This window comes from Thunnus maccoyii, chromosome 2, assembly GCF_910596095.1.
Source record: "Thunnus maccoyii chromosome 2, fThuMac1.1, whole genome shotgun sequence".
Classification (NCBI taxonomy): Eukaryota; Metazoa; Chordata; class Actinopteri; order Scombriformes; family Scombridae; genus Thunnus; species Thunnus maccoyii.
The window spans coordinates 33,996,326-34,011,661 of NC_056534.1; positions in this window are offsets into that span (position 1 = coordinate 33,996,326).

Genomic DNA, 15,336 nt, shown 5'->3' on the forward strand with positions numbered 1-15,336 from the left:
CTCTGTGGTTTTCTGTCTGTTTTCTGAGGCGGAGGGGAGGGGGAGAGCGTGCAGTCTGGCTGGGGATGCTGCCTGCGAGAGAAGCAGTAACCTTTCTTTGGGTCCTTGCTGATTTCATTATTTTCATTACTGGGAGACTTCCACCGTGGCAATCCCATTAGGATAAGACGGGGGCCCAGCAGGAGAGGGCGCGCTGCCTGGGTGTCGGGTGTGTGTATGTGTGTGTATGTGTGTGTGTGTGCGTGTGCATGAGTATATAGCGTGGGTGTCCCACAGGATAAGAGACTAAACTTAAGTATGGCTGCATTTACCCGGATTGTCAGGGGGTCTAAATTGCAAATGTCTGTTTTGATATTTGCCTGCTCAACTGTAACACCGCTGAGTCGAAAAGAGAAACATTTTACGTCGTTGATCAAAATAATCTGTGATAACTTAATTAACATTACTTTTTCAGAGTTTAGTCGAGCACCACAAGCCTGACACATATGTGTAAAATTAGCTGACAATCCAAAGATTTTCCATAAACTACAACAAGCAGTAATAAGTAATAAAGCTGATTAATTGACCATATGTGCTATCATTCAGTAATACCCCTCAGATGCATAAAAAGGAATCTGTATATCTGTATATAATCTGTCTGTAACGACTTTGCACCTGATGTGTTTTATTTGCCTTCAAGAAAATAAAACTTTTACATCTTGTGGCATCAATCTTATTCACTTTTAGAGTGTACGTGAAGTTGCAACCATTACTTCTCTGCCATTTTCACACCCATCTCTGTCCTCTTTCTGTGTCTGGTAAGGTCAATTGAGAGCATTGTGGAGCGTAATCGTCCATCAGCCTTTGCAGACTGGCCTGTTGGTCACCCTGCTTTCACACTACGAGCTACATAGGTTATGGGTAATCTCTACTGCATTCATTTATATTTATTTTATTTATTTCATGATATATGCAAAGTCAGATTTCCTTTAATGAATATAATATATAATATAATATTCAGATATCTGCCCTATGTAATATAATGACTGAGAAGCTCTAAAATTAGCCCCTACACACCTATATCCACTCACACAGGTGTTTTCATATGTTGCATGACCAGACCTGTGGGCGGGTTCTGACTGGGCTTGACTCTCCTGTTAGGGTGGGACAACATTATCATTCTTATTAGTACATAGAGTTTTGTGACATTGTGTAATACCCACCATAGCGCCATCAAACTTTAACCTGACGAGAGGTCTAATCAGCAGGCTAGTTGAAGACACCTGTGTGAGTGTACAGCCTTTAAAGGGGGTGTGTCATGCACATGTCCAGGTCTATATTAATATTCTGGGGCTGTGCTGGAACATCTTTGCATAATTTACAGTTTAAATACTCTCAAACTCCTTATTTATCTTCAGTTTTGTGCAAGTTACTGAAAATTAGTAAATAGTTACAGTTATTAGTTACTTCTCTCAAAAAGTAATTGAATTACTTTACCAATTACCTGGAAAGCAGTCTGTTTAGTTCTGGCTGGCTTACAAACTGGGCAGACCAATTTTTCAGTTTAAAATCATCCTTGGCTGTTTCGATGGAGTGGCTCCTCCTTGGTCAGAAAAGGCCCCGGCGCTTCTGCGATTAGCTTTGTAGAAGCACAATGTTTAGCTAGATGCTTCAGAAGAATGCTAGTCTTTGATGTGAAGTTCTCACACCTGCACATAGACTACAGCTCACCACTATATTTTTATCCTTGATCTCGAGGAGGGAAGAATGATGTCTGTATTTCCAGGGCAGCGAGCTCACATTGCCTGAACTGTCGGCTATTTTCTGGGCTAAGTTATCACACTAGTATTGATTGATTGATTGATAAATTTCAGTATTTGTAATTGTGTCATTTAATTTGAAAAGTAATTAGTTATATTATAAGTTACTGCCAAAAGTAGTGAAATTACACTGTTTATCTTATACTGGCTCTTTCTGAAACAGGCCTTTTTAGCTCCTGTTTCTTTAAGGCCCCCCTCCCAAGGAGCCCACTCTATTCTGATTGGTCAGCTTCCAACTTCTGGGAGGCTACGTAAACAAACAATAACAGTAGGCTTTCACTTCTTTTTCTCGTTCTTTTCTTGAACTTCTTAGATACATCTGTACATGTTCAAGGCTGAATGCTTTCCAAAATAAGTGAGTGGACAACCCATGGAAAAACCTTAGCAACAGAGGCTGCGGAATAGACAGCCGTTTGTGGGCATGAGCGAACAATCTTATGTCATCACAAGGAGGAGGTAAAGATAACTTTGCAAATGAAGCATTCAAAGCAGGTTGAAGCCCTGTGTTTTGACTTTCATGGAGCATTTTTACGTACATTCAGTTTTTACTATTTTTATCATAGACATCCGACATCATAACAGTATCAAAATAACAGAAAATTACCAAAAGCATGATATGTCTCCATTAAAAGAAAGTCCATAGCTTCTGTTCCTTTCAGCTTAACTTGTGCATTTGATGAAGCCCGTTGAAAAACGGTGAGGATCATGTATACTTTTCTTTAGTGGTTGTCTGAATTACTGCAGGCAGGCACAGTGACTGAAGCATGACTTGAGGTTTACCGGCTCCAGGTGAAAGGCATCGAGGTTAATTGGATAAGACTTACACCTGGTTGTATATATCCTTACTTCCTCTCTCCTGATTGAGAAGAACGGCGGTCTCAATGTATGCGAACAGGTGTGAGTCTAATCCAATTAACATGAATGAACTTTTGCCTGGAGCCGTACAAGAAAGTGCATGTGCCTTCTTGTCTGTCATCTGATAAGTAAAAAAAACGTTTTAGCTAATAAACAGAGCTATATATTTATACATCACAAGTGTTTCGCCTCCTTTTATCTTCCTGCTGGCCCATATTTCTTGGCAGCGCCTTAATGTCTCTTGCTGTTTGAGCTCAGACTTTTTGAATCTTTTACTGAAGGAAAGCAAATTTCACAGTGCTGCACTTTCATAAGACAACTGAAGTTCTTTAAATTAATCTGGGAGCGTTGTTTTTACCATTTTCAGACAAACAATGTTAATTCCTCACTTAGCTATTATTTATGGTCACATCCTTAAGCTCACTTGTATCTCTGATGAGCCTCAGAGGGAGCCGGGGAGCATAATAGTCAATGAATCATCATGAAAGTGAGGGGGTTGAACCTCAGCGGCCTCCTTACATCATCATCTGGAGCCGAACTCCCGCCATGCACTCATCAACATGACAGCTTAAACGCCCCATTTAGCGCCATTCTTGTAGAATGTGCGTGTGTGAGCGTAAAAGGGGAGCAAGAGGGGGCGAAGGGCTGAGGGGCCTTGTTTATACCAAAAGGGAATGTGGTCACATATGCATATACATTCATACAAATATACACATTCACATACTACACAGCCACCCGACCCTTTGGCACAAACAGACCCCAGCCCCCCTAAACTCATGACTGCAGCTGCTAAATCCTTATAAGTCTAATGCTTTGATGTTTCTGTCAGCAAAATAAATTCTCTCCAAAAACCCTCCTGCCCATGAATTTGGTATTACAGGGTGTCTGGGTCATGCAAGTTCTGATCAGAGGAGATGTACTGTACGTACAGCGGTGCTCAATCTCTAATCTGATATTTGACGGAGAATCTGAGAGAAAATACAAATATAATAGAGAACAACTTAAAACTTGCATGCAGATAAAAGCTCAATAATGAAATTAGAGTTGAGACTGCAACATGCTGTTTCTTATCCTCTTGGTAACCACGGAGATTAAGATCAAGTGTCATCGATGCATGTGCAGACACACACACACACACACACACACATCTATCCTTCTGAGGACCCCCCGCTGACATTCATTCCTGAAATCCCCTAACCTAACCGAAACCATCAGCACTATATGTAAAATCCAAAGCCTTCCTCAAACCTTAATTTAATCCTTACTCCAAACCTCACCGTAAACACTGGTTCTAACTGTAGAATAATTATTGAAGAAGTGAGCCACAGCGATGAGCAGAGTGTCACTTTCAACAACGTCATTTAAAATATCTCCTAACTCTGTACTTCCCCTCAGCTCTACAGAGCATTTTATTGTCTTTCAGCCAATTGTTTTGGTTTTGGTCTGAAACTTTACTGTCGGTTCACTCTCTTCAATGTCATCTCCAGCAGCAGCAGCAGGCGACCATTTTTCAGCAAAAAGCTGTTATAAACCAACTGCTACCTGCCCAGCACCAAACAGCAGACAGACAAAGTTAGTGACTAGCTGGTGAACAAAGTGGAGCATTTGGCAGCTAAAGAGCTACAGCAGATATTTCCTTCAGGAATTGGAGGAGACTAAAACAGAGCTAATAGTTTTTTTGGACTTGCATTCATCAGGTGGACAGTGCTCCATGTCTACAGGATATGTAGGCAACTGCTTTGAAATGTTACAGTGATAATATGTCAATGTTTTCTGCACCCATTCAACCAAAACAACAACTGATGCTGCTTTAAACAATTGCGACTTTTGGACTGCAGGTTGATCATGACAAGATGTCCAATGTGAGACTTTTTGGTTGTTCAGTCTGTGAGGTGAACAAATACAATGTAAAAGTTTTAGGTAGAGAAAACCCTAACCCACAAACTAAAATAAGCCATTTAAATATTAGCATTCATGTAATTTATTATTTACTTCAATTATTAGTAAATCAATTGTGTTACAATAAAAGTTACAGCCAATGGTGCTTATTAATGGGCCAAAATGGCTACAGGAAGCTACAGGACCATATAAAGTTACACCTAACATGTAAACTAAGGTTATGTAAAACATTTCAAGAGCATTAGCTGTATTTCTATCACTGTACATTGCTGGCATGTTTCAAAATTCTGTGAAATCTCCTTCAGGACTAAGATACATTCTGCTCTAACACTGACCTACAGTGGAAATAGGGTGACCTTAGCAGTTGGCTGTTTCTGGGTAAGTAGGTCTGGGATCGGCCTCCAGCGAGGCGGAGGCCCAGCCAAACAATAGGAGCCGAAAGGGGAAAGAGTGGCGGAGAGGGTCCTTCAACCTCTCCAGCCAAAACTAGGTCTTCCATTCACTGAGCCGTCGTACACAGACAATGGGGCTGGATGGGGGTGAGTGACTGAGTGAGTGACTGAGTGAGCGAATGAGTGAGTGAGTGAGTGAGTGAGGAGTTTATGGATATGCTGAGATTGCTGGTGATATAGGCAAGCACAAGTATAAGTGTGTAACGTGTGTGTTCTGCCTTCTTTCAAAGAAACCGATCTACATGAAGTACACATACAAACACAGACAGAATGAGCCCCTATAGCCATGCCTTGCAACCCAGTTATGGGTCCTCTGCAGTCTAAATATGTCTCCCTATTGAACATCTGTGCCTTATCAAAAGCAAAGGGCTCTCCTCTATTCATCTCCCACTCTTATAGCCCCTGAATGGTGATTTGATGTGTATTGTTCAACCCTCTGGTCATGAACCCTGCTCTGTGATATTTTACTCCCAGGGAGGTTTTTTTTCAAAAAATTGGAATGGGCCTCTAGCATCCCATTTCCATGGCTGATTACATGTCAGATGTCACTTTTTCACCCTATTTCATCCATTCTGCTTCTCACCGGACATTAAAATGAGTTATGAGTTAAGCTGCGTCTGTCGCTGAGGAGGCGTTTCTTTCTTCTTTTTTTTTTTTTTGCCTTTGCATCACGTTTGAAATTCAAATGTACAAATCTTAATCCACTGTTTGGTGAAAATGACTTTTGTGAGAAGTTATTGCTCCGTTGAATTATTCAAACATTATCTTTTAGGGGGGTGTCTGGTCTTTTTCCCCAAAAAAAGTCTGGGCAGAGACAATGAGCTATGTGAACAACTTCGGCGAGTCAATCGGCAACTCCCAGGCAAACACAGCCGCTCATTGTGTGCCAGTGCGATGGGAGAGACTGAAGAGAAGAAAGACGAGGGAAAAGTTGATATTTCATACTGAGTGAGTAAGAGGAGGGGCAGAGCTGAACAGAGCCAGCTGCAGAGGAAAAGAAATGACTCTCAATATTCTTTTTCTTCTCTTTCTTTCTTTCCAAGATGGAGAAGGATGTTGGAAAACAGATAGATAGACAGAGAGGGGTGGGATCTCTTCCACCTTGAAGAAAATCGTTAATTCTACCCCGCTCATGTGGGCTGTCCTTCTCGTAGATGTGTATGGGGTTGTGTAGGGGTGTGTAGAAAAGAAATGGGGTAGCTATCCCCCTCCTTAGACAAAGGGCGCAGATGGCTGGCCCTTCTCAGCTTTGGGGTGGGGTGGTGTGAGCAGACGCCTGCGACGGAGCGCTGTGCCCTCCCATGGAGCTCATTTCAGTTCCTCACTGAAAGAGACGGCAGACAGGGGGGCCCTGCTTATAACAAGAAGGGCTTAGAGACCCTGAATTCGCCCCCCCTCCCCTCTTCAACACCCCAATGCCCCCTCACTACTGGCCCATGACCCCTGCTCCTCACCAGGTCACATGCACAGTAACGAAGGTGGGAAGAATGCCAAGGCAGAGGAGGGGGTGAAGGAGTGACTGGGAGACAGACAGAGAACACAACCTGCCATAAAACAGGAGAACAGAAACTCATTTTAACTGTACTGCTAGAGACATATGAGCCTGACAAAATGCATAAAACATACTGTAAGTTTCATTACCTCCCCCAGTCTTTAAGAGGTTCCTTATTTATGTACCAAGGTAGCAAAACTTTCTGATTGTTATTAGAATAATCTATTGTCTGCTTCAATATAGGGTTAATGTAAAGAATAGGGGTACACAAAATAACATAAATATGTTTTGGAAATTGACTTTAATTCTGATGTAACTTCATCACAACAATAAATGGTGGACACATTTTCTTGAAATAGTGTCATTACTCAGCTTTAAAATAAGTCTAGCAGTTAGTAGTACATGAGACAACTAGCAAAGCTCCAAAGAGGCTATTTGTAGGTGCATCACTTTAAAGTAATAGTTTGACTTTCAGGGAAATGAAGTTAGATTAAAGTTAGAGTTAGGAAGTTAGATAAGCGGTATCAGTCATCTTATCTAACTCACCAACTCTCTCTGTACCCTAAATATAAAGCTACAGCTAGCAGGTGGTTAGCTACCAGCTTAGCAGCGCAGGCCTAGAAACAGTTCTAGCACAAACATCCTGTAGAAACCACCAATTGTCAGTTTTACATTTTGATTTTTGTGTGGATTAAACAAACAAGATATAATGGGTTATTTAGTGAGCTTTAGATTTTGGACAGAGCCTGGCTAGCTGTTTTCCCCTGTTTCCAATCTGTTGCATGGATGTATAAAGAGAACTGGATACAGCATTGGAAGTGGAGCCTCGTTCATTCCCATAAAAGTTGCTCAGCGGCCTATGAAGCCAAAAAAGCCACTTCCCGCTGTAAAGAAATTACCTGGATGAAAACATACTGCGCATGCTCTATGGGCCCTATGTGCCCATAGAACGCGCTCACTACAGACTTCCGCCAACTGAAACAGGTCATTTCCAGTTTAGCCCTCCAGCTTACTTGAATGGGGATAAAACAATTCATTTGTGTGGCTCTTCTATACTTTCAAAATATGATCAGATCAAATTCTGATAGTGAAACGAGTCATTTTGCGGGGTTGTGATGCTCAAAAAAATGTATCTGCTGATTTACAGACATCACTTGCACAATGTAAGTCTATGGGAAAAAGTCATTTTGAGCCAGTGTGCATCACGTGATGGACACAGAAGTTGTAATTACACAGTTTGGCCACTATGTCAAATTGGTTTCAAAGCCTGTTGCTGTCCCCAGGGGCTTGGTCTGTCGCCTCAGCTGTCTGTAGCCTACACTAAGCTAAGCTAACCATCTGCTGGCCGTGGCTACATACATATCCACCATACTGACATGAGAGTGGTATCCATCTTCTCATCTAACTCTCAGCAAGAAAGTGAACAAGTGTATTTACCGAAATGTTAAACTATTAGCCAAATAATTCAACATTTCAAGAGAAAAGGTCTCAGAAATGAATGCAAACAGCATCAAAAAAGAGCAACACCAGCCACCAGTTGATAGAGAAAGAAAGCAGAGACAATAGGCAGAAAGACACAAAGATGATGATTATACTGACCCAGAATGATCAGTCTCCTCTACTATTTTATCTTTAGAGGGGGTGGTTTGCATGTGTGGTCATGTTCTCTGTGGTCAAGACTTTGTTGCACAGTCATCCTCCCATAACTTGACCTAGACTAAACTTGGCTGCCTTGTTTTGTTAGTTTAACCCACTTCAGATAGCTTGTTCTTGTTTTGGGAGATCTCCCAGGTCCACTGGGATAACACGGTCAAACTGTTTCAACATGGCTGATTAGCGGTGAGCCAATCCCACTCATGTTTAGGCTACACCAAAACATGTCAACATACATCATCTACTTTCCCTAAGAGGAGTTTGATTAAGGGCAGCATTCGATGAAGGATAATCTGCAGGTGATTATCTGTGGTAGATACGGAAGAAGAGAGGGAGGCGGATTCATAATTCCTATGTAATACACAGCACTTAGTCCCTTTGACCCAATGACCCATATCCTGTCTTGTAGAGGGGGGAGGCTATATTGTGATACTGAAAGGCTTACAATGGCTTATCTGGAGGGACCTCGGGCACAGTGAGACGCTTGTCAGCCCACTCCAGATCCAGGGGGATTTGACCACAATGTGTGCATTATAATGGGCAGTGGGATGTATGTAGGCACTCTGGCAGCTGCCCCATACACTGTACAAAAAGTATAGTCGTTGTGTGTGTGTGTGTGTGTGTGCTTATGGAGAAAGAAAAGGGAGGGATGGAGGGAGGGAGGACTGTTTGCAAGTCTAAGTGTGTGTGTGTAATAAAGACAGAAAAGGCAGGCATATTGTTTGTCAGTTGGGGCATGGGTTGTGTAGCATATTGTGTAAGTGTGTGCCTGTGGGCATCTGTGTGAGTCTGAATATGTGTGTGTGTGTGTGTGAAATGTAAAGAAGTCCTAAGTGTACACGTGTGCATCGTGTGATTTCTGAGAACATGTCTAAAAGCTTAAGTATGCATGTGGAAAGAGTGTGTGTGTGTGTACATGTGTGAAGCTTGTTTAAACCAGTTCCTGCTGAGGCGAGAGTAGGACATGCACATACATATTAAACATTTATGCATATGTAGACTCAGCAATTGCAGTTCTGCGTATGTACAGTATCTGTGCATTGGTGTGTGTGTGTGTGTGTGTGTGTGTGTGTTGTAGAGTGAGAGGGATAAAGGATGGATTGTTTTCACGGTTGTATCCATAAAAACATTGTGTGTGATTGGAACGAGACAGAAGAAGTGCATAAGAAAAGGTTTTGTGTTGTAGTTTTGCAGTGCGTATGTGTGTGTGTGTGTGTGTGTGTGTGTAGAGTGTAGCATTACAGTGAGTAGGGGTGGAGTCCTTGTTAGTAGCTGTTGAATGGAGGTCAGTGTGACTCTTGAATAGAAGGGAAGAGAGAGGAAAACATGACAGATAGAGGATGAATCAACAACTACTCCTCGCCTCTCACTTTCTCTCTCTCCCCCTCCCTTTTCGCTTCTCCACCCTTCCTCCTTTCAAATCCCTCCGTTCCCAGCTATAACCACCATGTTTTGAAGCAGCGTAGAGTGGAACTAAAGTTATTACTACCATTCACATTGCAAATCTGCTATGATAATGGTGCATCCCCAACAAAAGACTCAGCCCAGCCATCAACACTGGTTATCTCTGGTTTGCAAATGACCACACAGTCACCGTAGGGATGATATCTTTGGTCTGCTATGAAGCTGTCTCTCACTAAACTCAGAGCTTGGAACATATCCTGGTCGACCTATAAAATTCAACTCAAAACTTGACTAAAATTGTTTCCATGTCAGACGTTACATATATGCAAGGGTCTAATCGAAGTCCTGCAGACTCTCATACCATTTTCCGGTCAGTGCAGTTACCCAGGATTGTTTAAGTTTGTGTGATCTAAACTGACTCATGCTCCACACCTGGGTTTACTGTGGGTCAGAAACAGCTCAGCTTTGGTATGAAAGGGTGAACAGATATGGGGATTAGTTAGACGTGGGTTAATATGTAGCTTGTGCATTATGTTACATCAAACACAGTGTTTTTGTGCTAAAGTGGTATTAGTCTCATCAGCAAATGAAGATGATTTCCCCTGTGGGAAGCATGAAATTGGGCAAATTCTGCCAGCAAATGTGATTACCATACACCCCCCCCCCCCCCCCCCCCCCCCCCCTTTTTTTCCAATCTACAATAAATCAGACATGAAGCTTTCCTTCTATTTTATATATTATTAACCTTTTTACCTCTCTTTTTAGTTTTCATATCATAATATTTTTTTTGTTTTATATATTTTGTTAAATGCCTATATTCTATGTATTTGTATTACTGTTGAGACGTCAGCCTGCATATTTATTATATCATGAGTCTCTATATTGAGCTCGATGTCAGGTTAATATACATGCAAATATACTGGACAGGAAAATTGATTGTGACACATTAATATATGTTTTTCAGCGTTTGGCTGACAAATCCACTATTTGAAAAGTGGCAATCACAAAAATCAATTAATTAATTTATATAAACACAAAAAACCATTATTTGCCTTGGATGGAAATCTATATCTTTGAACTTCTCAAGTGCTGTTTTCCCCAGAAAATAGAAATCATCCTTCATCTTGCTGTCTCTCTCCGTCCTGTCTCTTTATTTCTAAACCATACTCTGTCATAACGCCTCTCACATTACGAGTAGGAGTTCAAATTCCTTGATAGCATGGAGATATAACTGAGCAGAAAGTTATATCCTGATCCATATTCTCAACATCTCACATCTCTCCTCTATCTGCTACCTTTCCTCCCCCGTACCCTTCACCCACGTCTCCCTCCTCTTTTTCCCTTTCTCACCTCAGCAGAGGGACGGTCGCTGGGGAGTCACACTTCTGTCTCTCCTCCCTCCTCCCTTCACAATCCCCCCTGTTGTTGTTGTTGTTGCCCTCCAAATCTCTGCTGGCAGACTATGGAGAGAGCAAGAGAGGCACCCAGGAAGAAATAGACTTCTGCATCGCCCCCCCCCCCCCCCCCCCCCCCCCCCCCCCCCCCCCCCCCCCCCCCCAACCCTCCTCACCTCGCCATCCCCCACTGTTGTTGTTGTTGTTGTCACCCCTCCAAATCTCTGCTGGCAGGCTAATGAAAGATAGAGAGAGAGAGAGGGAGAGAGAGAGAGAGAAGGTAGGAGTGGGAAAGAGAGGTTTGGGAGTCTTCTCAACAGGGGTATAGTTCTCAGGATGGCAGGAAATTACCCATGTTGTTTTTTGGTAATCCTTTTTTAATATCAGGTTTTGGGACAAGGGGGGGGGGGAGGATACGAAGGCAGGAATGGGGAGAGAGAGGAGAAGAAGAGAGACAAAAGAGGGATCCAGGCCAGACAAAACGATTGGCGGCTCCCGGGGGGACGATATGGTGTCTGTGTGTACATAACACACATCTCAAGTGGTGGAAATGAATAGCATTATGAGACTCACACAGCATGTCTTTGCTTCTGAGTAATGCCATCGCTATCTGCTGCAATGAATAACATGAATGAGCTTTTAAGTTTTTCTCTGAGAAGATTTTTTCCCCTCTTTTTTTTTTACATTTATAAAGCTCCGTTCACATTGCTTTGACTCCAACAGGACAAACACACTACTGAATGAAATACAGCCTATACTGCATACCCAAATAATTTTGCGTGAAAATCCACTCAGAGGGATGGCTTGAAATTTTCATTATTGTTGGCTTTGCTCATGAGGCAAGAATATTATAGACATAGTGTGTATTTACTGTTATTTCCTTCGATTTACTAGTTTGCGTTCCACATTTTGCTGCATAAAATCTTTTTTTTTACCTTAACAATACATCAAATGGCCATGTATAATGTAAAAGTTGTTCACAGTGACAAACGCAGGAGTTATCACCTGTCTCTGCAATGTGCCTTAGCTATGTGGAGTTTTTCAGCCTCCTTTCGCTCATTGTTCTGGTTTTTCCGGCCTGTGAACTCCAATCTCATCAACCTCATTTTCAGCAGCACAACCAGCAGCCCAGAATCATATGGCAGACACTTAATTAGCATCAAATCTGCGAAAAAGTTCAACAATTTGCCTTGCTAAAAGATTGCATTAAGGGGTAACGGCGTAGCGACAAAGTTAAAACACAGTAGTGGTGTCGTAGCAGTCGTGCACCTCCTCAAAAATGTAACAGCTACAGTTGGGGCTACAGCAGCTACAGAGATTACACATGTAGACTGCAAGAATTGTGATTGATCAGCTCTGACGGCGTGTGTTTTCTCATTCAAGTGTCTGATGCAGGTGGAGATGTTGATAGTGAAGACATTAAGTAAGTTGCATAAGGCTCAGTCGGTCATGACAACTTTACAAGGTGATAGTTAATATGCCAGTTGTTCCACAGCTCCCAAGTAGCCAACACAACAGTTAATGCAACAACACGCTAAAAGGCTAAAAACAAATCTTGCGATCATGGTTTCCTTTCATTAAAATAATTCCTTTTTTTCCAGAACTTTAAATAAAATTAACTTCCAAAAAGTCAAAACATTCCACCAAAGGCGCACTTCACTTCAGACTTCAAGGCTCGATAAGTATGGGCTCGTACTGATAAGGGAAGAAGGATCTGCCGACATTCTCATCCCATTAATCAGTGTCACTTAGGGAAATCCAAGCCTCCCATTAGCGTTCCATTGTAGAGATAGTGGCTGACACAAAAGAAGAGGATCAGCCCACAAGACACAACTCACAGTAGCCTGGTTGTACCTTATTGACCCCCTTTATGACAGACGCACCCCTTTCGCAAGGGAGTTTGGCGTCTGTCTTAGCCGTCTTCCCCTTCCCCCCTATACCCCTTTCTTCAGTGGGGTGTGGTGGATAGAGAAAAAAAGGAAGGACGGGAGAATAGGAAGAAAAAAGAAAACGATACAGTGTCTCTATTAAGGCATTGTCAGCAAACATGTACATCACCCTCTTTTCAGGATGCTTCGTGACCCTGGTATTTAGCACAGGGGTGATATATAGCCTACCCCATGCAACACACACACACACACACACATACACACCACATGTGCACATTATTTATCTAGCAGGAGTCGGACAATTGCTGCCGTTCCTGCAGGTCAGGGTATAGGAAGAGAGAAAGGGGGTATTTGACACAATATCAGTGCAACACCGGTCAAAAGAGGTTTTAGAAGTCAAATCCAATTCATCCCTGTTCACCCTGCGGGCCTAGTTGGTTCGTAAATCTGCCTCTTAACAACCAGGTGCAGTGATGACTTCTTGCCTTATCTGATGTGTCCACTTGAAGGGTCTTTGTTGACGGAAGAGCAGCCAACTTTCCCTTAACTGTGACTTTTCTCAACTGAAATGCAAAAGGTTTAGGAGGGTTGTAGATGAAGTGATATTTTCAGTAGTATTAGGGCAGAAGTGTCTGGTATATATATTCAGGTTGTGCTTAGATCTTAGGCTTTATGGTCTAGATCCAGTTTAGATGGTTTACCGATTTCACAGCTAGAAAAAAAGTGACTTGAGTAACAAGCAATCCCAGTATTTCCTTAGTAGGTGAAATGCAATACACCAGGATTTTGATCTAACAATGTGTCTGAGAGTGGATAATTCCTTTAAAGGTAGCAGACCCCAAATTAGCTAAACCTAAATTACCACCTAAGCACATTTCAGCTCAGTCAAACTCATTTTAAATCAGCTTTTTCCATCAAAGTTGTGTCTAGTCCAACCCAGTCAATTTCAGCTCAGCCTAGTCCAATCCAACATTCTTTGGTTAAATTTCATCCAGCAGAGTCATGCCCAGTGTAATCACACCCTGTACTATTTAGCCTACTTTAGCCAAGTGCAACCCGGCAGTGTGGCCCAGTTCATCCCATCAACTTAACCTGCGTGACAAAACAAGCCCAGCTTAGATCAACACACTTCAGGCCCTTCTCTGTCTCTTCCTTCCTGGATCCCTGGTTTCTGGTGATAAGGAGGTTAAAGAGTGGCGTGTGTGTGTGTGTGTGTGAAGGAGCTGACATTGGACTATACAACACAATGAGTACCCAACGTTCTTCCACTTTCTGCTGAGAGTACACAAACAAACCCTTCCATCATCCCCTCTGTGAAGCAATATTGATCCCTAAAACAGTTTATGGTAATATTAACAAATGATCAGGTAAGGTTTAGGTTTGCACTTAAAACACAAGACATAGAGGTTAACACATCTACTAAATGACACATATGCTTTAAGATCGCTCTGTTTATCTAATACAGTAAATCATCATATACGGTTTGGTATCCAATAAATCCTGCATTTTTAAAATATGGAGCAGAGGTCCAGCCCACGCCAGTATTCTATTGAATCCTTGACAAGCAATGAGGAAATAGGATGCTATTGATCTCCAATGGAGGATTAGATTTCCAATAGCAAAAGGATACAGGTCTCATTGTGCAATGGGGGGAGCATGTGACAGAGTGGCCTATATATAACCCATAGCAGAGAGTCAATAGCCAGGAGAACAAATGATACTGTGGCAATAGGCAATCTATGCCTCTAATTCCTCTCTGCAGTCACTGCATTTGTCACATGGATCTCTTGATCGTAAGAGACTATAAAGCAGGTAAAGCAGTCAGTGGGAGCTCCTGCATGGTTTTTCTTTAAAGGCACTTCAAATCCATCACTATTGGTTAGCTCTAATGTACAACCACTATTCCTCTTAATTGGTTTGTTGGGTGCTGTTACTCTGTTATTTTATATTCTTGGTGCTTTGCACCATTGTGCATTCTTGATTGTATTTGTATTCTTGATTGTCATTACTATTTTTCTACTACTGTAATTCTATTATTGCTACTCCTGTCTATACTATACAAGCAGAAGATATTACATATCAATCTGTTTTGTTGCTCATCCTGAGGTTTCTCCCAATTTCTTATTTTACAATTTTACAAATTTTATTTTTAAATCGTACCTCAAATGATAGCGGGTGTAGTATGCTGCACAAACTGTTTTGGGTTTATATTAAAAAAACTTGACCCCTGTTATTGTCAAAAAATACTTGATATGTGTTCTTATATTATCAGTCACACACCTTTGTGTTCTGTGTAGGCAGAAATAAACCAAGATATTTTTTGTAATGCAATTTGGCCAGTTTCTGCTGTGTTGTAGGTACATTGTGAGGAGTAGATCTAATCAGTTGTGTTGTTTTTATCAGTCTGTAGTTATGAAGTGTTCTCCACAAGTGTTTTCTTCACATTGCATTGTTTTAAAGTAAGGAGTTTGACAAACACACAGAGAATTATCTCCAGAC